This window comes from Carassius gibelio, chromosome A16 (genome assembly GCF_023724105.1).
Source record: "Carassius gibelio isolate Cgi1373 ecotype wild population from Czech Republic chromosome A16, carGib1.2-hapl.c, whole genome shotgun sequence".
Classification (NCBI taxonomy): domain Eukaryota; kingdom Metazoa; phylum Chordata; class Actinopteri; order Cypriniformes; family Cyprinidae; genus Carassius; species Carassius gibelio.
The window spans coordinates 1775075-1797416 of record NC_068386.1 but is presented as its reverse complement, the minus strand read 5'-3'; the positions used below and the strand labels follow the sequence as shown (position 1 = coordinate 1797416).

Sequence of the window (22342 nt, the reverse complement as noted above, 5' to 3'; positions counted from 1 at the left end):
TCCAAAGCGACTTACAGATGAAGACAGTGGAAACAATCAAAAACAACAAAAAGAGCAATGATATATAAGTGCTATAACAAGTCTCAGTTAGGTTAACACAGTACACGTAGCATGGGATTTTAACTAATATAATAAATAAAAAGAAAACAGATAGAATAAAAAAAATGAAAGAATAGAGCAAGCTAGTTAGAGGTCTTTACACATACACACACACATACATATACAATTGCATAATAAATGAAAAGAAAATAGAATACAAAAAGATCAGAAAGGTAGTTAGATTTTTTAAAGAATAGAATTAGAATAGTGAGTGTTAAAGTTCGAGGGTCAAATAAAGATGGAAGAGATGTGTTTTAAGCCGATTCTTGAAGATGGCTAAGGACTCAGCTGCTCGGATTCAGTTGGGCAGGTCATTCCACCAGAAGGGAACATTTAATTTAAAAGTCTGTAAAAGTGACTTTGTGCTTCTTTGGGATGAACAATCAAGCGACATTCACTTGCAGAACACAAGCTTCTAGAGGAACATAAGTCTGAAGTAACACATTTAGGTAAATGGGTGCAGAGCCAGTGGTAGTTTTGTAGGCAAACATCAATGCCTTGAATTTTATGCGAGCAGCTATTGGAAGCCAGTGCAAATCGATAAACAGATGTGTGACGTGTATTCTTTTTGGCTCATTAAAAATTAATCTTGCTGCCGCTTTCTGGATTAATTGTAAAGGTTTGATAGAATTGGCTGGAAGACCTGCCAAGAGGGCATTGCAATAGTCCAGCCTGGACAGAACAAGAGCTTGAACAAGGAGTTGTGCAGCATGTTCCCAAAGAAAGGGCTTGATCTTCTTGATGTTGAATAAAGCAAATCTGCAGGATCGGACAGTTTTAGCAATGTGGTCTGAGAAAGTCAGCTGATCATCAATCATAACTCCAAGGCTTCTAGCTGTTTTTGAAGGAGTTATGGTTGATGTGCCTAACTTGATGGTGAAATTGTGATGAATCGATGGGTTTGCTGGAGTCACAAGCAGTTCTGTCCTGGCAAGGTTGAGTTAAAGGTGATGGTCCATCATCCAGGAAGAAATGTCAGTTAGACAAGCTGAGATGTGAATAGCTACCGTCGGATCATCAGGATGGAATGAGAGGAAGAGTTGAGTGTCATCAGCAGTGGTATTGTCAAGCACGAGTCAAGACCAAGTCCACAAACATCAAGTCCAAGTCCGAGTCCGAGTCCAAAAGGGGCCAAGCTGGACTCAAGTCCGAGCTCCCAAAGGCCGAGTCCGAGTCCAGAAAGTAATAAAAAAAAAAGGCTATATAGGCTATGTATTAAATGTAATGCAGTATGCTAATGTTTTTTAAGAAGTTATGACAGTTTATTTATTTATTTTTGCATTTATATTTATACTAAATGTTTGGGCTACTGTTTTTGATAACGCATACATAATAGGTTTGTAGAAAATCAACAACAAAAAAAAAAAATCTATAAATATTTTCATAATTTTTCAGGAATTGTTGATTTCTTTTTCAACACTTGTAAGTCTGAACCAGAATATCAAGATATTTTATTATTTTGTAAAAAAGCACCACCATGTTATATGTATAATAAAATTTGAGTATGACAAACACAAATCCCTTCTATTATTTTATCCCTTGAGGTAGCCCTCGCACACAAAAAGGTTGGTTGGAGGATGGAGACCCCTGGTATATAACTATGTTTTATAATTATATGTTTGTGTAATTTGGGGTTTCTGCCTGCAGTGACACTTTTGTGTGTGAGGCCCCATCCATCCTCCCCTCAATACGGTGCAGTCGTCCTGTCCCTTTTGCAGAAAAGCATCCATAAAGAATGATGTTTCCACCTCCATGCTTCACAGTTAGGATGGTGTTCTTGAGGTTGCACTCATCCTTAGTCTTCCTCCAAACACAACAAGTAGAGTTTAGACCAAAAAGCTCTATTTTCATCTCATCAGACCACATGACCTTCTCCCATGAATGAGTATGTGGACAAGTGTCTTTTATACAGGTAACAGTTCAAACCGGTGCAGTTAATAGAAGTAACGAGTTCAAACCGGTGCAGTTAATAAAAAGTGGAGAAAAGGAGGGCTTCCTGTGAGATCTGGAATTCTTACTGGTTGGTAGGTGATCAAATGCTTATGTCATAAACAATAAACTGCAAAAATATATATTTTTAAAATATACAATGTGATTTTCTGGATTGTTATTTAAGATTCTGTCATTAGAGTAGAAGAGTATACCTAAGATAAAAATGACAGGCTCTTACGTGGTTTGTAAGTGGGAACCTGCACAATCCCCAGTGTATCAAATGCTTTTCCTCATCACTGTAGATAACTGAGGGGAACACTTATTTTAAAAGTGCCATGTTGACACTGTTTTGGAGTTGCAACACTGAGTTCAAATGACTGCAAACAATCACATATGATACTTCATCTGGTGCCCACTCTAAAGCAAAACTATATTCTTTCCAGTTATTAATTTAAAATAACTTTCATATTATCTGTAATCGAATGTGTTCCATCCTACAGTTCCTCCTTTAAAACCCTTGCCTCACACTTGAATTGCCAGGCAGGAGTTTATTTTACTAACGTGATTGTTTCTTTAATCAACATGACAAAATAGTTTTGTCTTTTTTATTTATAATACAGAGCTTAACTGTAGAGACCTACATTTCGGTTGGATAAAGGAGGGTACATAAATTAACCAATATCAAAAGCGTATGTTGGTTGATTGTTGTGGGTTTTTCCATCTTCACACACACACACACTCGAGACCGGTGTATGTCCTGGTTAAGACTATCCGGGTCCCCACATGGTCAACCCCTCCCCCACACCTATACCCGCGCGCGCGTCTGGAGCTAATGATTGCATCTCGTCACTCACTCACTGGACGAGCAGGAGCTGCAAACGCAGCAGCAAGCAGCGTGTTCGTTCTCCAAGGTAAGCTAAACACTTTTATTTCAAATGTAATTCGTGTGTTAACATCATAACAAATGCCACTACCATATATTATGGAGAATGTTAATAACAAAGCAGGCCTTGCTAGCGATAATTTTAACTTTGCAGTTTTCTGTCGAGTCGGGTTTAGTCAGTATAATGTTAGATAACGTTAGTTTACTAACGCGCCTATACATGTGCAATGTAAATGGAAACTATTTAGCTAACTACCACTACCAAGCTAACCGACTTATTAGCTAGGCACGATTGAAGCTTAATGCATGCCATACATTTTTTTTTTTTTGCGTGTGTTGTATAATTTAATCACATGTGATTGATAATCGATAAATGTATGTTTTTTATGATATGCACACTACAGTAGTTAGCTTGTATGTTAGGATGGACTACTATGACAATTAGCAAGTTAAATAGAGTATAGGATCAGTTGTCATAGCACTTCCGCACTACAGCGTGGTTAGGTTGTATGGCGGGAGAAAAGCTGCCATCAGGGGTAACTACATTAATTATCCGTAGTAAAACTAATTAGACCATTTTTAAATAACTGAATGTTCATTTAAATTATTTAAACATTATAATGGACCTACTGTATAGGTGTTTTATGTCGTAGAACAACTTCAAACATCTTTAAATGCTTGAAATCATTGATTTTCACTGGTAGTTTAAGAAAACGCTTGACTACAATGTAGGCAACACAATCCCAATTATACCATATAAAGACTATTAATGTGTTATATCTGACAGGCTAAGAACTAACTACTTTGTCATACAATTGGCAATGGGTTATTTACTGCATTTAAAGTAACTTATGTCTCTTGCTACTTAGGTTTTCACTCATGGAGAGAAGAACTTGGACCAATCCAGGATGCGGAGTACCATATCCAAGCGGGGATTGATAAACCATGTCTCCAGCGTTTTATCAATAATTTTAAAGGTAAATGTTAAACTCCTTAATATGATTTAGCTGGAATCAGTGAAATGCCTTCAGTGATCAAGTCTCTTGCTCAAGAGCACACTGCACAATGGTGGTTGCTAGTACACTGGGATATTAGAACTGACAATTCAACAGCTTTTAGACATTTGATAAACCATTTTGTCCTTCAGCACAGTGCTTTAAGCACTTTTGCTTCTGTGCCCAGCCTGATTGCAGTAATCTAAGGGTTTGACAGGGATTATTCCCTGTAAAAACAGACCCCTTTTTTTTTTTTTTTTTTTTTTTTACCTTTTATTTAACCAGGTAGGCCGATTGAGAACAATATCTCCTTTGCAACGGCGACCTGGGGAGCCGCTGGGATTTGAACCCAGGAAGTCGTACACCCAAAGCATGCACTCTACCACTGAGCTACCAGGGGCCCGTTCTTCATACGTCGCTTATTACATCCGAGATCAAATGACACATCCAAGATGATATCATCGTGCTAATCATGATCCGGCTAATTGGGTTCTTCCAACACACCTGTTGTGTATGATTAGTATCGCTGGATTGAGTTATCTGAGATAATTGCACGTTCATGTGTTGTCTTAAAAGGGGATATGTATCGATACTCGAAACCATGATCAGCAGTGCAGCGATTGCAAGACGGCAATGTAATGACGTCATATAATTTAAAACGACAACTGACGAAAAACTTGACAAATTTCTGGACTTTATAAGGAAACAGCCAAGCAAACAAAGCTACATAAATGTTATAATAGATATATAAAACAGATAATTGATACATGTTTTTATTTTATTAGAATTTTTTTCATGATTCCCAGTTATTTAGATTCGCAATTTAAAATAGTTGTTTAGTCTTTACATTTTTATTTCAATGTAGAAATTAACTATTAATTTCATATTTGGACAGATTTGTTACGTGACCGCATTAATGAAAGTTTCTTAAGGGTCAATATCATGTTATCTGCATCTCCTGCGCTCCATCAAGCCACTCGAATAATAGCAGTCATCACTCAAAATAATGCACGACTCTATTATCTGTATAGCATGTGTGTAAGAATAATACTTTGATGACAAATATTTCAGTGAGTAAAACTGGCTGTGTCTATAGCAGGCTGTTATGTACTACACAGCATTTTTATATTATTTTTAAATATTTTTTTTAATGATTATTATTTTAAGTTATTGTCCCTGGATCAGTAAGATACTCTTGTAATAAACTAGCGGTGCTAGCAGACATATTTTAAGTATCATTTCTGGTTGAAAAGAAGCGATCTAATCCTGTTTACATGAAATAAGCCGCTCCCGAGCAGGTTTAAGCTCACGGACCTGTTGCTATGACAGCAGCTCCGGAATGAGCTTCGAAGAACCAAACGATCCAAGATCACGCCAAATCGTCAACAATCAAATCCAGCTAACTGAGTTAGCTACGTACGAAGAACAGGCCCCAGGTGTTTTTGCCACTGAACTCATATTCAAAGGTGACTTTGTTGTGGAGTACCGAAGGGAAACTACTGTCACAGCAGCAGGCAGAGCTCCAAACTATTGAGTACAATGAGTCTGCAAAGGTTTTTCTTTTTGATTTTCAGTGGAAGAGTAAAACATGGTGGTAAGTAGATGAAGTGGCTATGTAGCAACTTTACAATGCAAGGGCCATGTCTAAAATCTAGAGTTTGTTATTCTTTATGTTAGTGCCTTTGTCAATACTACTTCAGTTACAGTTATCTACCCTTCAGTGCACCTTTGCAGTGACCGTTATCTGCCCTTCACTGCACCTTCGCATTGACGGTTATCTACCCTTCACTGCACCTTCGCAGTGAACGTTATCTGCCCTTCACTGCACCTTCGCAGTGAACGTTATCTGCCCTTCACTGCACCTTCGCAGTGACCGTTATCTGCCCTTCACTGCACCTTCGCAGTGACCGTTATCTGCCCTTCACTGCACCTTCGCAGTGACCGTTATCTGCCCTTCACTGCACCTTCGCAGTGAACGTTATCTACCCTTCACTGCACCTTCGCAGTGACCGTTATCTGCCCTTCACTGCACCTTCGCAGTGAACGTTATCTGCCCTTCACTGCACCTTCGCAGTGACCGTTATCTGCCCTTCACTGCACCTTCGCAGTGAACGTTTTCTGCCCTTCACTGCACCTTCGCAGTGAACGTTTTCTGCCCTTCACTGCACCTTCGCACTGAACGTTTTCTGCCCTTCACTGCACCTTCGCAGTGACGGTTATCTGCCCTTCACTGCACCTTCGCAGTGAACGTTATCTGCCCTTCACTGCACCTTCGCAGTGAACGTTTTCTGCCCTTCACTGCACCTTCGCAGTGAACGTTTTCTGCCCTTCACTGCACCTTCGCAGTGACGGTTATCTGCCCTTCACTGCACCTTCGCAGTGAACGTTATCTGCCCTTCACTGCACCTTCGCAGTGAACGTTTTCTGCCCTTCACTGCACCTTCGCAGTGACGGTTATCTGCCCTTCGCAGTGACCGTTATCTGCCCTTCACTGCACCTTCGCAGTGACCGTTATCTGCCCTTCACTGCACCTTCGCAGTGACCGTTATCTGCCCTTCACTGCACCTTCGCAGTGACCGTTATCTGCCCTTCACTGCACCTTCGCACTGACCGTTATCTGCCCTTCAGAAAAGGCAAAAAACATGGTGCGAGTCATTTGTCCAATTTGCTTTTACAAATACATTATTCCATACAATAGTCGCTTATAGAATTGTATTTATTGGTATATCCTGCTCATATAATTTAATCAAATACTGCTTCTTCATAGTCGAACCTCTGTGCTAATACATATTAATGAAACAAATGTTTCTATACAGCATTGATGCATGTGAAAAGGACTCCTCTCTTGGGAGACTTGTTGATGACGACCACAGAAGACCTATTTTTGCAAAATGAAAACCATAAGTAAAGAAACCACACTTGTCTCTTCGCGATTCGAGATATTACACCTGGAGAAGAACTGACGTCAACAACGTGACTCAAACTGGCCATGGAGAGCACAGGTGAGTTACCTTTTTGTTTCTCTATCCAATATGCCACCTACCTGGATAAGAGTTTATATTTCATGCAATTTGTTGCAGACACTCCAAACAAGAAAGCTGTAGTAGAATGTGTTTCTATCTTGGTTTACTTAGCAGTAACAATTTGTTTTTATGAGATACATTTCCTATGCCAGGTTTGATTACACCAACTGGTTTTTATTTATGGAAATGCCTTTATTTCCATAGTTTTAATGAATTGCATTAGTTCCGATGTCACAGTGGATTCTGTTTTGGATTTATCTATTGTATGCACCCATTGGGTCTCATTCATGAAACATTCGTAAATATACGAGTAAATATGTGAGTGATTTGCGCGTAAAGAGAACTTCCTGAAACTCTTCTCCTGATTCACAAAAACTTCGTAAACGTCAGATGTGATAGTGAAATGTGTGTGTGTGTTAATGAATTCCAATCAGTCGTAAATGGGACACGCGTACACGCTCATTCTCAATTACCATAAATCCCACCCATTAAACTAATATATATTAAACTATATATGAGCATCATATTATGACACCAAACGAAGGATTTCAACATGTCTTCTCAAAAGCGAATGGAAAAATAAAAATTTCTCAGCTGCAGAAATTTAAGTTTTATTATCAGAAGTTCATTCAAAACGCCACGTTTTATTTTCAAGCGTATATAGTGGCGTATCAGGTCCTAAAAAAAGGAAGCTTTGCAGCATATTACAGATGCTGTTAATGGAGTTTCATCTGTTATTCGAACAGTCCCCGAAGTGAAAAGACAAACCTTATGTAATTACTATGTAATATTTTTTTCAAAATGCTGTGTAAATATGTACCCGATTATGAATTAAAATGCAGCCGTATTAATGAGCAAAACGTTCAGACGTTAAACGCACTATTTACGTGTGGCTGGGAGCAGGTGTAGATTTATTTCGTACCAACTAACATTTGGAAAATACGAACGTTTTAATGAATCCGAAAATTTACGCCAGAACCACTTTACTCGCGATTTACACAAAATTCGTTTTGCTCATGGTTCATGAATGAGACCCATTGTGTACACACAATTAGAACATAAAGTTGTAGCAAAAAGTAAATTTAACTTGTTGCACTCATGCATCCATTAAAAATGATTGTATTACATGCCTATATTACAAAGATTAGAACCACATATGCAGAATAAATGCAGTGGTGCTGTCTGATCAATACCTATTAGGGCTGCACGATATTGTGAAAAAATGACATTGCGATATTTTATTTTTCTGCGATATATATTGCGATATTTTTTCTTACAAACAAATGGGGTGAGCACACTTACATTCTCATTTTAAATGATTTAAACATAGACACCAACGTGTCAATTGATTAATATGCGCGAGGGAGAGGGAGCAAGACAGAGCTCGTGTTGTTTGAAAACATCTCTCTCTCTCTCGATTCAATTCATATTGCTTTATTGGCATGACATACAAAGGTACATATTGCCAAAGCATTGTACATATCAGAATAGAAACAAACAAAACAAAAATACATATATATTCATAAGAAAAAAATGACATGCAAAATAAATCCATGTACATTTCTATAAACATTGATGGTACTTCTAATGTTCTCTGTCTCTCTCGCTCGCTCGCTCGCTCGCTCGCTCTCTCTCTAGCAGCAGCGCGCTCTCTCTCTCTCTCGCGCGCTCTCTCTCTCTCTCTCTCTGCCCTGTTAAACTTTCATGTGGTTTTCAGTCCTGTCAATGATAAACTTTCACTCTATGATGGTTAAGCTGTGCAATTAATCCGCGAATCACATTCGTCAAGGGCCGGGGAGCAGCTGCCCATACAGTTAATGAATAACGGATCAACTACGACAGCCTACATCGCACATCCTGCAATGTGACTATCGTGGATTCGTACATCGCGATATCGATGCTTAAACGACACATCGTGCAGCCCTAATACCTATCCTCCTCTGCAAGGATGTCCCATGTTTTTCTCAGTGTAAATGCCCTCTTACTATATTTCACTTGTTGCCATCTGTGTGGTTTCCTCTCCTAGCCCCCAAAACACACTTCACTGGCACGGACACCCTGTTCAACATGCCCGTCTCAGGTAAAAGCAACTGCCCCCCTACCCCATCACACATATCAGTGTTGCAGGTCTCAAACTCTAGACTGATTGATTAGTTATTGTGTAAGGGAAGTGAAAAGTATAAATAAGGACTAACAAATGATGTTGTTCTTGCAGATGATAATTTGCAGAATGAGCGCTCGAAGGTAAGTGCATAAGTGCCCCAGACTGGGTCAGTCTGTGGATCTGCACTATGCATTCATGATTGTCAACGTTTCCAGTGTCTGGTTCCAAAGACAAATGAACATTGAATTATACTTTTGCATAGCCCAAAAACGTCACTACTACATCTATTTGTTGCTATATTAATACTTCAAGCATAATATTGGCCCACATAAGTATGGACACTAAAGCATTTCTCATGTTCTGTACTTTAAATTTGAAATTACACAAAAGACAATGTGGATACATGATGTTTTGATGCAAGTAGGAAAGACTTTTGTTTCTCATCAAAACAGTGCTATAAAGTAGAGTAAGGTAATTACTTAAACTATAAAGAGATTAATACACATAGCTTATGTTGGTAGCATGAGCATGATGGTTTGAGGCTGACTTGATAACTCTGACTTTAGTCTAATAACTAATCCATACTGCATGACCGTAACAAAGACAAGTTTGGTTTCCAAACCTGCATTTATTTGTGGGCACCCTGTCATATTTACATTTAAAAGGTTTGTGATGTATTTTCATTATATTGTTTCAAAGTACTGGTGTACAGAACAAAAGAAATTCATTTTCAACATGAAAATCTTATCCCTAGTGTCATTCTGTCTGAAGTAATGGACCATTCCAGGTTACTTAAATCCAAATTAAATTATCAACTTTTTTTATAGTATTGCATTTTTTTTTTTTATATATATAATTTCTGGTACACTGATTGTTATATTTGGTTCAACAGTTGCAGGCCAGGATTGACAAATTAAAAGCACCACAATCGGTGTGAAACTCTGTATGAATCTACGGCTGAGAAGCGAAATGCTCTTCAAAGACAGCGAACCTTACTCCTACTGCAATTGGCAAACTTGGATAAAATGGTGAGTCATTTTATTGTACGTTGACAGAACTTGGGTAAAATATTTTCTGTTCTAAAAAATGCAGCAGGTAAACCTAGCCTGGCTAACGTCAGACCAATTCTCATTCGAGACTTGGTCTGGGAACCACCTGTTCATTTTCTCGTATTTGAGGCGTGGTTTACGAATGCCCAGAGCAGTTTATTAGGGCGCTACGAATGTCTATCAAATGTGCTTGCTTCTGAAATTGTTTAACAGTTGCTCTTTTTTCAAAACAAACTCTGTTCTTAACTACTTAAAACACTATCTAAAGCTGAATCGAAAGGTAATTTCGTGTCTGATGCCATGTTGGATCCATAGAAACTTCAATGTGTCGCCTATTAGGGCTGCACGATATTGGGAAAAATGACATTGTGATATTTTATTTTTCTGCGATTTTTATATATTGCGATTATTTTTTTTCTTACAAACAAATGGGGTGAGCACACTTACATTCTCATTTTAAATGATTTAAACATCGACACCATCATGTCAATTGATTAATATGCACGGGGGAGAGGGAGCAAGACAGAGCTTGAGAGAGAGAGAGAGAGTGCGCGAGAGAGAGAGAGTGCGCGCGCGCTCGCGAGAGAAAGACAGAGAGAAAATGCCCTGTTAAACTTGCATGTGGTTTTCAGTCCTGTCAATGATAAACTTTCACTCTATGATGGTTAAGCTGTGCAATTAATCCGCGAATCACATTCGTCAAGGGCCGGGGAGCAGCTGCCCGTACAGTTAATGAATAACGGATCAACTACGACAGCCTACATCGCACATCCTGCAATGTGACTATCGTGGATTCGTACATCGCGATATCGATGCTTAAACGACACATCGTGCAGTCATTGTCTTGCTGATCCCTCCCCGTTCTGTGATTTGGTTCCCTTTTTCAGGGGAGAATTTAGTCCATGGTGTCCAGGCTGCCTTAGCAGCGTGAATCAAATTGTGTGCAAGGCAGCCTGGGAACACCCAGGGTAAGGTAAACCAGGATTTGCATGAATTGAAAATAAGATTTACCTACTGCTATTTATATATTTGATGGAAAAGATTTTAAACATTACTGTTTGTAATTAATAGGCTTAAGGGATAGGGAACAACAGTGATTTTATAATTGTATGTACTTTAGTTAAAAAATCATTCTACACTTTCTGTAGCATTGAATTTTTTTTTTATTTGATTTTTAGCTGGGCCCAGAATCACATCCAGTCACTTAAACAGCAGAAGATTCTGTGATACCCTCACCAACAGACACACAGGTAATAAGACAGGTTTTTTTTTATAACCATTTAGTTTCAGAGCTGCACATTATACATTATATTATAGTAATTATTTCCCAGCAACAATGTTGATCAGAATGTGTTTGACAGAACGATGCGAGGATGGCATTATTACAGGCTTTGTCCCAACCCTGTTAGGGCATACTGGATTTTTTGCGCACATTTACGATACGTATTTACATTTATGAATGACAAATTGTAATATAATTATATCGGTTTCTATATTTTAAACAACTTAACACAAATGATGGATCCAAACGCCCTCTAAACAATCCTGAAAGTTTGGTTGGCACTTAAACCTAAAAGGTAGTAATGAGTATTTATGATAGCTTTTGGGGACATTGACCTGTATTTTAACTGTCCTTATGGGGACACTTTGGCTTAGTGAGGATGGAATCCTAGTCCTCTTAAGGATAACCATTGGAACTCGTATGTAATTTCTTGCTGATACAATTTTTGTTTATTTATACAACTAAAAACTATTATGGTCCTCCTACTGTTTTTTGCAAACTATAAGGTGCACCGTAGCAGTTTTCCTATATAGTTCATTGGGTACATCCGTCAGTAAAAACCATTATAAATCCTAAAATATTGTTCGTCTAATTACTTTGTCCGCTGAAATTTGGAGACCATGTATTTAAAATGGCTACCCTCATACACTGTCCATAAAAGATGGATAGAAACATTCTCTAAACAGAAGTTGGTAATAACCTCAGGTCTTTATTTTAAATCCACTGTGCTTGTGTACAGAGCAAAAACAATAAAATATGTTGGCCCTAATAATTTCTAGCAAAAGGAAAAGTGTTGTTTCCCCTTGTTTTTGTTTTGTAATACTGTTATTCAGTCTCAATAAAGTGCCTTATCTGTTTTGTAATTTCATAGCCTCAAATGATAATTATTTTTTATTACAGGTATGGCCAGAAATTGACCATGCATCTCCAACCAGCGAATGTGTACCACCACTGGAAAGAACGGAGTGTATTTGTAAGTAACAACATTAATTACTTGCCTGTCCAAAGTCTGTCCATTAGGGTTACATAAAATATCTACCTTTTTAACTCCCTATTCTTGAAAGTTTGTGGTCTGAAGATCACATTTAACTGTGACAGGGTTTAAAAGTAGTGTTGTCAAAAGACCCGGTACTTTGGTACCAAGTCGGTACAAAATTTTTAAAAATGTGACTGTACCAGGTTTCTTTAAGTATTGGTAGTACCGAGGTCTCGTTCAAACCCGGTTCAGTGCTATGATTTCCGTGAAGCAGAAAACGAGGATGGAATCTCAAAATCCAGTCATGGAAATGAAACTTACATTTTAATATGGACAGTCATGGAATTTGTCAAAGTTAGCGTAAATTAATCAAATCTCCGTATGGACCAGTATCTGTAAATGTTAAGCCGCATAAAAATCCGTGTTCTGCGCGTCTCTGTGTGAATTAATGAATGGCAGAGACGTGCAGGTTTGTTTACTACATAGACTGAATCGCATGACGCTTGTATTAATTTCAGCATCTGAGCTTCAGAGTTCTCTCTCCATCAAGCGATCTGAACTTTTCAGTTCATCTCAATGGACGCACAGCGCACCTGTATTTGATGCTCTGTAAACTCTGTGTGAAGGCGCACGACTCACCGTCGCTTTACTGATAGCGCTTTCTCTCACACATGCAAAGAGAGAGAGAGCGAGAGTCTTACCACGCTGAATCTACACGCTATATGTAAACTATTCTTTGTTGTCTTCTGTCAAAATAATGGAGTTCATTTACAATTATTCATTTTCGAACAAGCAGAAGACATACCGGTTTCTCCGGTAGTGGCCGGAGCTAATGTGCAAATGGCAATTTCATTGGCTGACGCTCAACTAGCACCGACCCTGTTTTGATTTCAGCAAATCAGTTTGACCGAACGCAGACAACGTGATTAATATTCATGAACCCAGCAGCTCATCAATTCATAGTGCATTGTATATACATTAGTATGATAGTAAAATTATCCTTTAATAATAATTATGATCTATTACTATTTTTCTTACAGAAACCCTCAATGACCAAAAATATCTTAAGCATCACCACCAGTCTTAAGTTCAGTTAAAATGACAAATATGCATTCATTAGGCCTAAAAGTTAATTTTTACATAAAGGCATTGTGCTACTAAATATTACTATTATTTAGTAAAATGTATGTGATACTGCTACTACTGTTAAAATTTTTTAAACTTTATTTTTTTAAGAAATAAATCACAATATTTCTTCCATGTTTTAATTTTAATAGCAAATCCCCTTTATTTACCAAAAATAAAATGTTTAAATTTCATAAATTAAAAGACAAATTAAATTTGGGTGAAACTTATTTACTGTTTTTCATAATTATATAACCTGTAGAAAAATTTTAAACACAATTGTAAATAAGTATAAAGAATGGCATTGGTTTTATTTTTATTATTTTATTAATATATATATTTTTTTAATTGGCATATTTTTGTGTTTTGCTTTGGTACCGAGAACCATGGATTTTCACTGGTATCGGTATCAAATACTGAAATTTGGGTACCGTGACAACACTATTTAAAAGGTATACGACTCACCAAGAAATATTTTGATTGTGTACTGCTCTGCATACAACTGTATAATGTCTAAACGTTAAACCAATATGTCTCTAATGATCTCTTTGTAAGAGACAAAACCACAGTAAGATTATTTATCGTAATGTCATGATGAGAATTACAAGAAATTGCCCCAACTCACGCTCGGCCAACATCAAATTGTAGGCTATTATTTCTGCTGTTGTGCTCATGTGTAAATTGAGGATAGAACGAACAAGTGATGATATTTGATACCTTCTGGGGACATGCATTGACCTGTATTTTAACTGTCTTTATGGGGACACCTTGTTTAAGTGGGGATTGCATTATTTCCATGAAACCTTCTGGGGACATTGACCTGTATTTTAACTGTCTTTATGGGGACACCTTGTTTAAGTGGGGATTGCATTATATGCATAATATAATTTGTGTAGAATTCTCAAGACCTTTATATTTGTCTGATTACAGGTTGCCTTCCTTCACAACATGGACACAGATTCCAGCTCTGCAGAAGATGGGAATGTGTCCCACTCCAATTCCAAGGTAAGAAAGTATAGATGATGGCCACAGTTCATAAAAGTTTGGAGAGTTCATTAAGTTTATCTTGACTGATTTTTGTAACAGTTTAAAAGGCAACTCTTTCAATGTTTGTTTGATACTTGAGACCCATTCATACTTCATAACTTGCATTCATTTTTGCAATTATATATTAAACTAGATTATTAATCTGTTCTGGTCCATGTCTAAATTCTAATACAATCACATCGCAATTCAAATAAATTGGATCATTACTTTAGAGAAGTGACTACTAATTATAAATGTAGAGAACAGAAAATCATTGCATGTACATAACAAAAATGATCACTTTTAAAAAAACATTTTTTTTTTTTTTTTGCAGTTTACAATTGTACAGGTCCTTCTAAAAAATGTAGCATATTGTGATAAGTTCATTATTTTCCATAATGTAATGATAAAAATTAAACTTTCATATATTTTAGATTAATTGCACACCAACTGAAATATTTCAGGTCTTTTATTGTTTTGATACTGATGATTTTGGCATACAGCTCATGAAAACCCAAAATTCCTATCTCAAAAAATTAGCATATTTCATCCGACCAATAAAAGAAAAGTGTTTTTAATACAAAAAGTCAACCTTCAAATGATTATGTTCAGCTATGCACTCAATACTTGGTCGGGAATCCTTTTGCAGAAATGACTGCTTCAATGCGTCGTGGCATGGAGGCAATCAGCCTGTGGCACTGCTGAGGTGTTATGGAGGCCCAGGATGCTTCGATAGCGGCCTTAAGCTCATCCAGAGTGTTGGGTCTTGCGTCTCTCAACTTTCTCTTCACATTATCCCACAGATTCTCTATGGAGTTCAGGTCAGGAGAGTTGGCAGGCCAATTGAGCACAGTAATACCATGGTCAGTAAACCATTTACCAGTGGTTTTGGCACTGTGAGCAGGTGCCAGGTCGTGCTGAAAAACAAAATCTTCATCTCCATAAAGCTTTTCAGCAGATGGAAGCATGAAGTGCTCCAAAAACCTCCTGATAACTAGCTGCATTGACCCTGTCCTTGATTAAACACAGTGGACCAACACCAGCAGCTGACATGGCACCCCAGACCATCACTGACTGTGGGTACTTGACACTGGACTTCAGGCATTTTGGCATTTCCTTCTCCCCAGTCTTCCTCCAGACTCTGGCACCTTGATTTCCGAATGACATGCAAACTTTGCTTCGATCCGAAAAAACTAGTTTGGACCACTGAGCAACAGTCCAGTGCTGCTTCTCTGTAGCCCATTTCCTGCACACGCCTGTGCACGGTGGCTCTGGATGTTTCTAATCCAGACTCAGGTCCCCCAAGGTCTGGAATCTGTCCTTCTCCACAATCTTCCTCAGGGTCCGGTCACCTCTTCTCGTTGTGCAGCGTTTTTTGCCACACATTTTCCTTCCCACAGACTTCCCACTGAGGTGCCTTGATACAGCACTCTGGGAACAGCCTATTTGTTCAGAAATGTCTTTCTGTGTCTTACCCTCTCGCTTGAGGGTGTCAATGATGGCCTTCTGGACAGCAGTCAGGTCGGCAGTCTTACCCATGATTGCGGTTTTGAGTAATGAACCAGGCTGGGAGTTTGTAAAAGCCTCAGGAATCTTTTGTAGGTGTTTAGAGTTAATTAGTTGATTCAGATGATTAGGTTAATAGCTCATTTAGAGAACCTTTTCATGATATGTTAATTTTTTGAGATAGGAATTTTGGGTTTTCATGAGCTGTATGCCAAAATCATCAGTATTAAAACAATAAAAGACCTGAAATATTTCAGTTGGTGTGCAATGAATCTAAAATATATGAAAGTTTAATTTTTATCATTACATTATGGAAAATAATGAACTTATCACAATATGCAAATTTTTTGAGGAGGACCTGTATGTACTTTAGTTAAAAAATCATTCTACACTTTCTGTAGCATTTAATTTTTTTTTTATTTGATTTTTAGCTGGGCCCAGAATCACATCCAGTCACTTAAACAGCAGAAGATTCTGTGATACCCTCACCAACAGACACACAGGTAATAAGACAGGTTTTTTTATAACCATTTAGTTTCAGAGCTGCACATTATACATTATATTATAGTAATTATTTCCCAGCAACAATGTTGATCAGAATGTGTTTGACAGAACGATGCGAGGATGGCATTATTACAGGCTTTGTCCCAACCCTGTTAGGGCATACTGGATTTTTTGCGCACATTTACGATACGTATTTACATTTATGAATGACAAATTGTAATATAATTATATCGGTTTCTATATTTTAAACAACTTAACACAAATGATGGATCCAAACGCCCTCTAAACAATCCTGAAAGTTTGGTTGGCACTTAAACCTAAAAGGTAGTAATGAGTATTTATGATAGCTTTTGGGGACATTGACCTGTATTTTAACTGTCCTTATGGGGACACTTTGGCTTAGTGAGGATGGAATCCTAGTCCTCTTAAGGATAACCATTGGAACTCGTATGTAATTTCTTGCTGATACAATTTTTGTTTATTTATACAACTAAAAACTATTATGATCCTCCTACTGTTTTTTGCAAACTATAAGGTGCACCGTAGCAGTTTTCCTATATAGTTCATTGGGTACATCCGTCAGTAAAAACCATTATAAATCCTAAAATATTGTTCGTCTAATTACTTTGTCCGCTGAAATTTGGAGACCATGTATTTAAAATGGCTACCCTCATACACTGTCCATAAAAGATGGATAGAAACATTCTCTAAACAGAAGTTGGTAATAACCTCAGGTCTTTATTTTAAATCCACTGTGCTTGTGTACAGAGCAAAAACAATAAAATATGTTGGCCCTAATAATTTCTAGCAAAAGGAAAAGTGTTGTTTCCCCTTGTTTTTGTTTTGTAATACTGTTATTCAGTCTCAATAAAGTGCCTTATCTGTTTTGTAATTTCATAGCCTCAAATGATAATTATTTTTTATTACAGGTATGGCCAGAAATTGACCATGCATCTCCAACCAGCGAATGTGTACCACCACTGGAAAGAACGGAGTGTATTTGTAAGTAACAACATTAATTACTTGCCTGTCCAAAGTCTGTCCATTAGGGTTACATAAAATATCTACCTTTTTAACTCCCTATTCTTGAAAGTTTGTGGTCTGAAGATCACATTTAACTGTGACAGGGTTTAAAAGTAGTGTTGTCAAAAGACCCGGTACTTTGGTACCAAGTCGGTACAAAATTTTTAAAAATGTGACTGTACCAGGTTTCTTTAAGTATTGGTAGTACCGAGGTCTCGTTCAAACCCGGTTCAGCGCTATGATTTCCGTGAAGCAGAAAACGAGGATGGAATCTCAAAATCCAGTCATGGAAATGAAACTTACATTTTAATATGGACAGTCATGGAATTTGTCAAAGTTAGCGTAAATTAATCAAATCAAATCTCCGTATGGACCAGTATCTGTAAATGTTAAGCCGCATAAAAATCCGTGTTCTGCGCGTCTCTGTGTGAATTAATGAATGGCAGAGACGTGCAGGTTTGTTTACTACATAGACTGAATCGCATGACGCTTGTATTAATTTCAGCATCTGAGCTTCAGAGTTCTCTCTCCATCAAGCGATCTGAACTTTTCAGTTCATCTCAATGGACGCACAGCGCACCTGTATTTGATGCTCTGTAAACTCTGTGTGAAGGCGCACGACTCACCGTCGCTTTACTGATAGCGCTTTCTCTCACACATGCAAAGAGAGAGAGAGCGAGAGTCTTACCACGCTGAATCTACACGCTATATGTAAACTATTCTTTGTTGTCTTCTGTCAAAATAATGGAGTTCATTTACAATTATTCATTTTCGAACAAGCAGAAGACATACCGGTTTCTCCGGTAGTGGCCGGAGCTAATGTGCAAATGGCAATTTCATTGGCTGACGCTCAACTAGCACCGACCCTGTTTTGATTTCAGCAAATCAGTTTGACCGAACGCAGACAACGTGATTAATATTCATGAACCCAGCAGCTCATCAATTCATAGTGCATTGTATATACATTAGTATGATAGTAAAATTATCCTTTAATAATAATTATGATCTATTACTATTTTTCTTACAGAAACCCTCAATGACCAAAAATATCTTAAGCATCACCACCAGTCTTAAGTTCAGTTAAAATGACAAATATGCATTCATTAGGCCTAAAAGTTAATTTTTACATAAAGACATTGTGCTAGAAATATTACTATTATTTAGTAAAATGTATGTGATACTGCTACTACTGTTAAAATTTTTTTAAACTTTATTTTTTTAAGAAATAAATCACTATTTCTTCCATGTTTTAATTTTAATAGCAAATCCCCTTTATTTACCAAAAATAAAATGTTTAAATTTCATAAATTAAAAGACAAATTAAATTTGGGTGAAACTTACTGTTTTTCATAATTATATAACCTGTAGAAAAATTTTAAACACAATTGTAAATAAGTATAAAGAATGGCATTGGTTTTATTTTTATTATTTTATTAATATATATATTTTTTTAATTGGCATATTTTTGTGTTTTGCTTTGGTACCGAGAACCATGGATTTTCACTGGTATCTGTATCAAATACTGAAATTTGGGTACCGTGACAACACTATTTAAAAGGTATACGACTCACCAAGAAATATTTTGATTGTGTACTGCTCTGCATACAACTGTATAATGTCTAAACGTTAAACCAATATGTCTCTAATGATCTCTTTGTAAGAGACAAAACCACAGTAAGATTATTTATCGTAATGTCATGATGAGAATTACAAGAAATTGCCCCAACTCACGCTCGGCCAACATCAAATTGTAGGCTATTATTTCTGCTGTTGTGCTCATGTGTAAATTGAGGATAGAACGAACAAGTGATGATATTTGATACCTTCTGGGGACATGCATTGACCTGTATTTTAACTGTCTTTATGGGGACACCTTGTTTAAGTGGGGATTGCATTATTTCCATGAAACCTTCTGGGGACATTGACCTGTATTTTAACTGTCTTTATGGGGACACCTTGTTTAAGTGGGGATTGCATTATATGCATAATATAATTTGTGTAGAATTCTCAAGACCTTTATATTTGTCTGATTACAGGTTGTCTTCCAAATCAACATGGACTAGGGTTAGGGTTCTTAACATGAACGACACCGAAATGGACCAACTTGCTGATTTCCTGGGACATGATATTCGTATCCACAGGAAATATTACAGATTACCCGAGGGAACACTATTAACAGGGTATGTAACCTGTTAATCGAGTTTAAACTACCTGTCAAGCGTGTCCTAGTGACTTTGGAAGAATCTGTGCATATCTCTGAATACGAAGACTATATTTCAGAGTGCGTTGAGCCTGATCCTGGGATGGAGAGTGAAACAGAACTGTCAGATCATTCTCATGATGTGACGTCAAGTGAGACAGGTAAAGATTTGTAAACACATTTTTTTAAGATGTTTGTAATTTCCATTTAGTTAAATAATAATTAAATCATGCCTTCAAGCAGGCACTTCAGGAGTGAATAGCAGCAGGCCAGTAAACATGAATGAAGGTAAGACGTATGAACAGGCAGTTAAATGTTTAAAGCAATTAGAATATCAAGAATTCCCCCCCAAACAGCCTATCAGTAATTAGTAGTTTGATTTAGAAATGTATATGATTGTGTTTCTAAAGGATCTCCAGAGAGGTCACGGGAGGTCATGAAAGTAACATCAGGTAAGGAACCTGTCCTGTAATAGTTTTTATTTACTTTATTTATAAAAAGTCAACAACATCATAAAGAATACAGTAGTATAAAAATAATCCAGTCTTGCACCTACAACACATGCAGTGCAATTAATGTAATTTTCTTGTCATTAGTTCCTAGGAAGAGAAAGTGGAGTGAGGTGGAGATTGCGGCTGTAGAAGAGACAATGATGAAATGTATTCACTCGGGAGTTACTCCTGGAAAAGTCGACTACATTGCATGCATTACAGCAGCCCCCAAAGCCCTCGGTGAACGAGACTGGCAGGCGATGAAGTATTATATAAAAAACAGAATCACAGCATATGAGAGAAAGACCACTAAAAAGTAAGGTTGATTTTGGTTGTTGATTCCGTTTTTGCGTTTTAGTTGAATTATAATATTTTTTTTTTGGTCTCAATACTAGGGCTGCACGATATTGGGGAAAAAGGACATTGCGATATCTTATTTTTCTGCGATATATATTGCGATATGATATCTAATCTAATTTTTTCTTACAAACAAAAATGGCATGAGCACACATACATTCTCATTTTAAATGATTTAAACATCAGAGTATTGTTTAAATTAGAGTAAATTATTTGTTTGTAACTTTAGGATATGGTTTGAATTGTTAACATTAACTAACATGAACTTACCATGAGCAATACTTGTGTTACTATATTTTTTAATCTTTGTTTATCTTAGTTATCTTAAACACAGCTGTTCATTGTTTGGTAATGTTACTTCACAGTAGGGATGCACCGGTTGACCGGCCATTAATCGGAACCGGCCGGTTTTTGCTTAAAATACGCAATCGCCCGTTTTTGGTGTTTTTCCGGCCGATTTTTCCGGAAGTGCGCTCGCGTGCACAGACTACATTGTAATCGTTTGCTATGTAATTTGTGTGGAAGAGTATTTCGAAATCTGTGCGCAGGACACAGGCAGCCGATCAGTACCGGAAATGCAGAGCTTCATGTCTGAGGCACAGATGGCAGGAAGTGAACAGCCCTGTTGTACTGCCGCACAAATAAGAGCCTTTCCTGCACACTGAAGCTGCGCAAGCGTATACTGTATCTGTCCGCGCCCTGAACACGAGTAGACCGTGAAGAGATGTTCAGCTCAACTTCTCACGTGTTGGATGAGAAACGAAACGGACTAAACTGTGACAAAACAGAATTATTTTTTATTTATTTATTTTACTTTTTATTATTATTATTAGAACTTGCATTCATGTTTGAAAAGCCAGAAATAAACTTCAGTTCTGAATTAGGATGATTATTTTTATTTTACCCTAAAATAGACTTAATTTAATTTAAAAATCATCTGCTGTAGCACACTGAAAAAAATTTCATCTAATTAAAATATTTTAGGGTAATGATTCACATCTATATTTTTTTTACTTGAGTCAACAAGTTATTTATTTTTCACTGGCTCAAGTAAAAGAAATATAGATGTGAATCATTATCCTATTTATTTTTTAATTATTATTATTATTGGATGAATGAAACCCTTTGCATCTTTGTTTTATTCGCACAAACATTATTTGATTTTAACATTTTGGAAAATGTATTTATATAGCATACTTTTATTTAGTCTCACTGGTAAAGACCTTTTTTTTTTTACTTAAAACCAAATTTAAAAACTAAAATACTGAATGCTGATCAAGAAACATCTTTTTGAATGTGTGTTGATTGTGTTGTTTGGACTGTAGAACTATGCAGTTGTTACCTTTAATTTCACATGGTTACAGTTAATCTTTTATTTAAGGCCAGTTCTCTGTAGTTTCAACCCAATTAAAAAACAAAAGCTAAATGCTGATGTCTGTACCATCTGTGTTTGTATTGAATGTAGGCTACTTATTGTGCAGTTACTGCTATTAATTTAATAAACAAGATTTGACAACACAGAACACGTCATCACAGAATTATAATTTTTTTTTCCGACATCGTTTTTTGATTTTGATAAATTTGCGCGAGGGAGAGAGCAAGACAACGCTTGTGTTGTTTGAAGACGGTGAAGGTGGGCGTGAGCGCGTGGCTGGGCCCTCTCTCTCTCTCTCTCTCTCTCTCTCTCTCTCTCTCTCTCTCTCTCTCTCTCTCTCTCTCGTGCTCTTTCTCTCTCTCTGCTCGTTCTTATGCGCTGTGTTAAACTGC

At 37.2% G+C, this 22342-nt stretch overlaps 1 protein-coding gene and 2 long non-coding RNA genes across 4 annotated transcripts in view; all 3 read left to right on the top strand.

The window, feature by feature from the left end:
• LOC128030323 (mannosyl-oligosaccharide 1,2-alpha-mannosidase IA) overlaps positions 1 to 22342 on the top strand; it is a 197445-nt gene that overhangs the window by 43472 nt on the left and 131631 nt on the right. The window lies entirely within an intron of this gene.
• LOC128030326 (uncharacterized) lies at positions 1845 to 9029 on the top strand. Its single transcript, XR_008187877.1, has 4 exons — positions 1845 to 2942; positions 3784 to 3891; positions 6726 to 6911; positions 8959 to 9029. It is a non-coding gene; the product is annotated as an uncharacterized LOC128030326 (long non-coding RNA).
• LOC128030325 (uncharacterized) lies at positions 9057 to 21529 on the top strand. Its single transcript, XR_008187876.1, has 11 exons — positions 9057 to 10064; positions 11264 to 11335; positions 12268 to 12340; positions 14399 to 14473; positions 16432 to 16503; positions 17434 to 17506; positions 19564 to 19707; positions 19808 to 19888; positions 19971 to 20015; positions 20138 to 20179; positions 20324 to 21529. It is a non-coding gene; the product is annotated as an uncharacterized LOC128030325 (long non-coding RNA).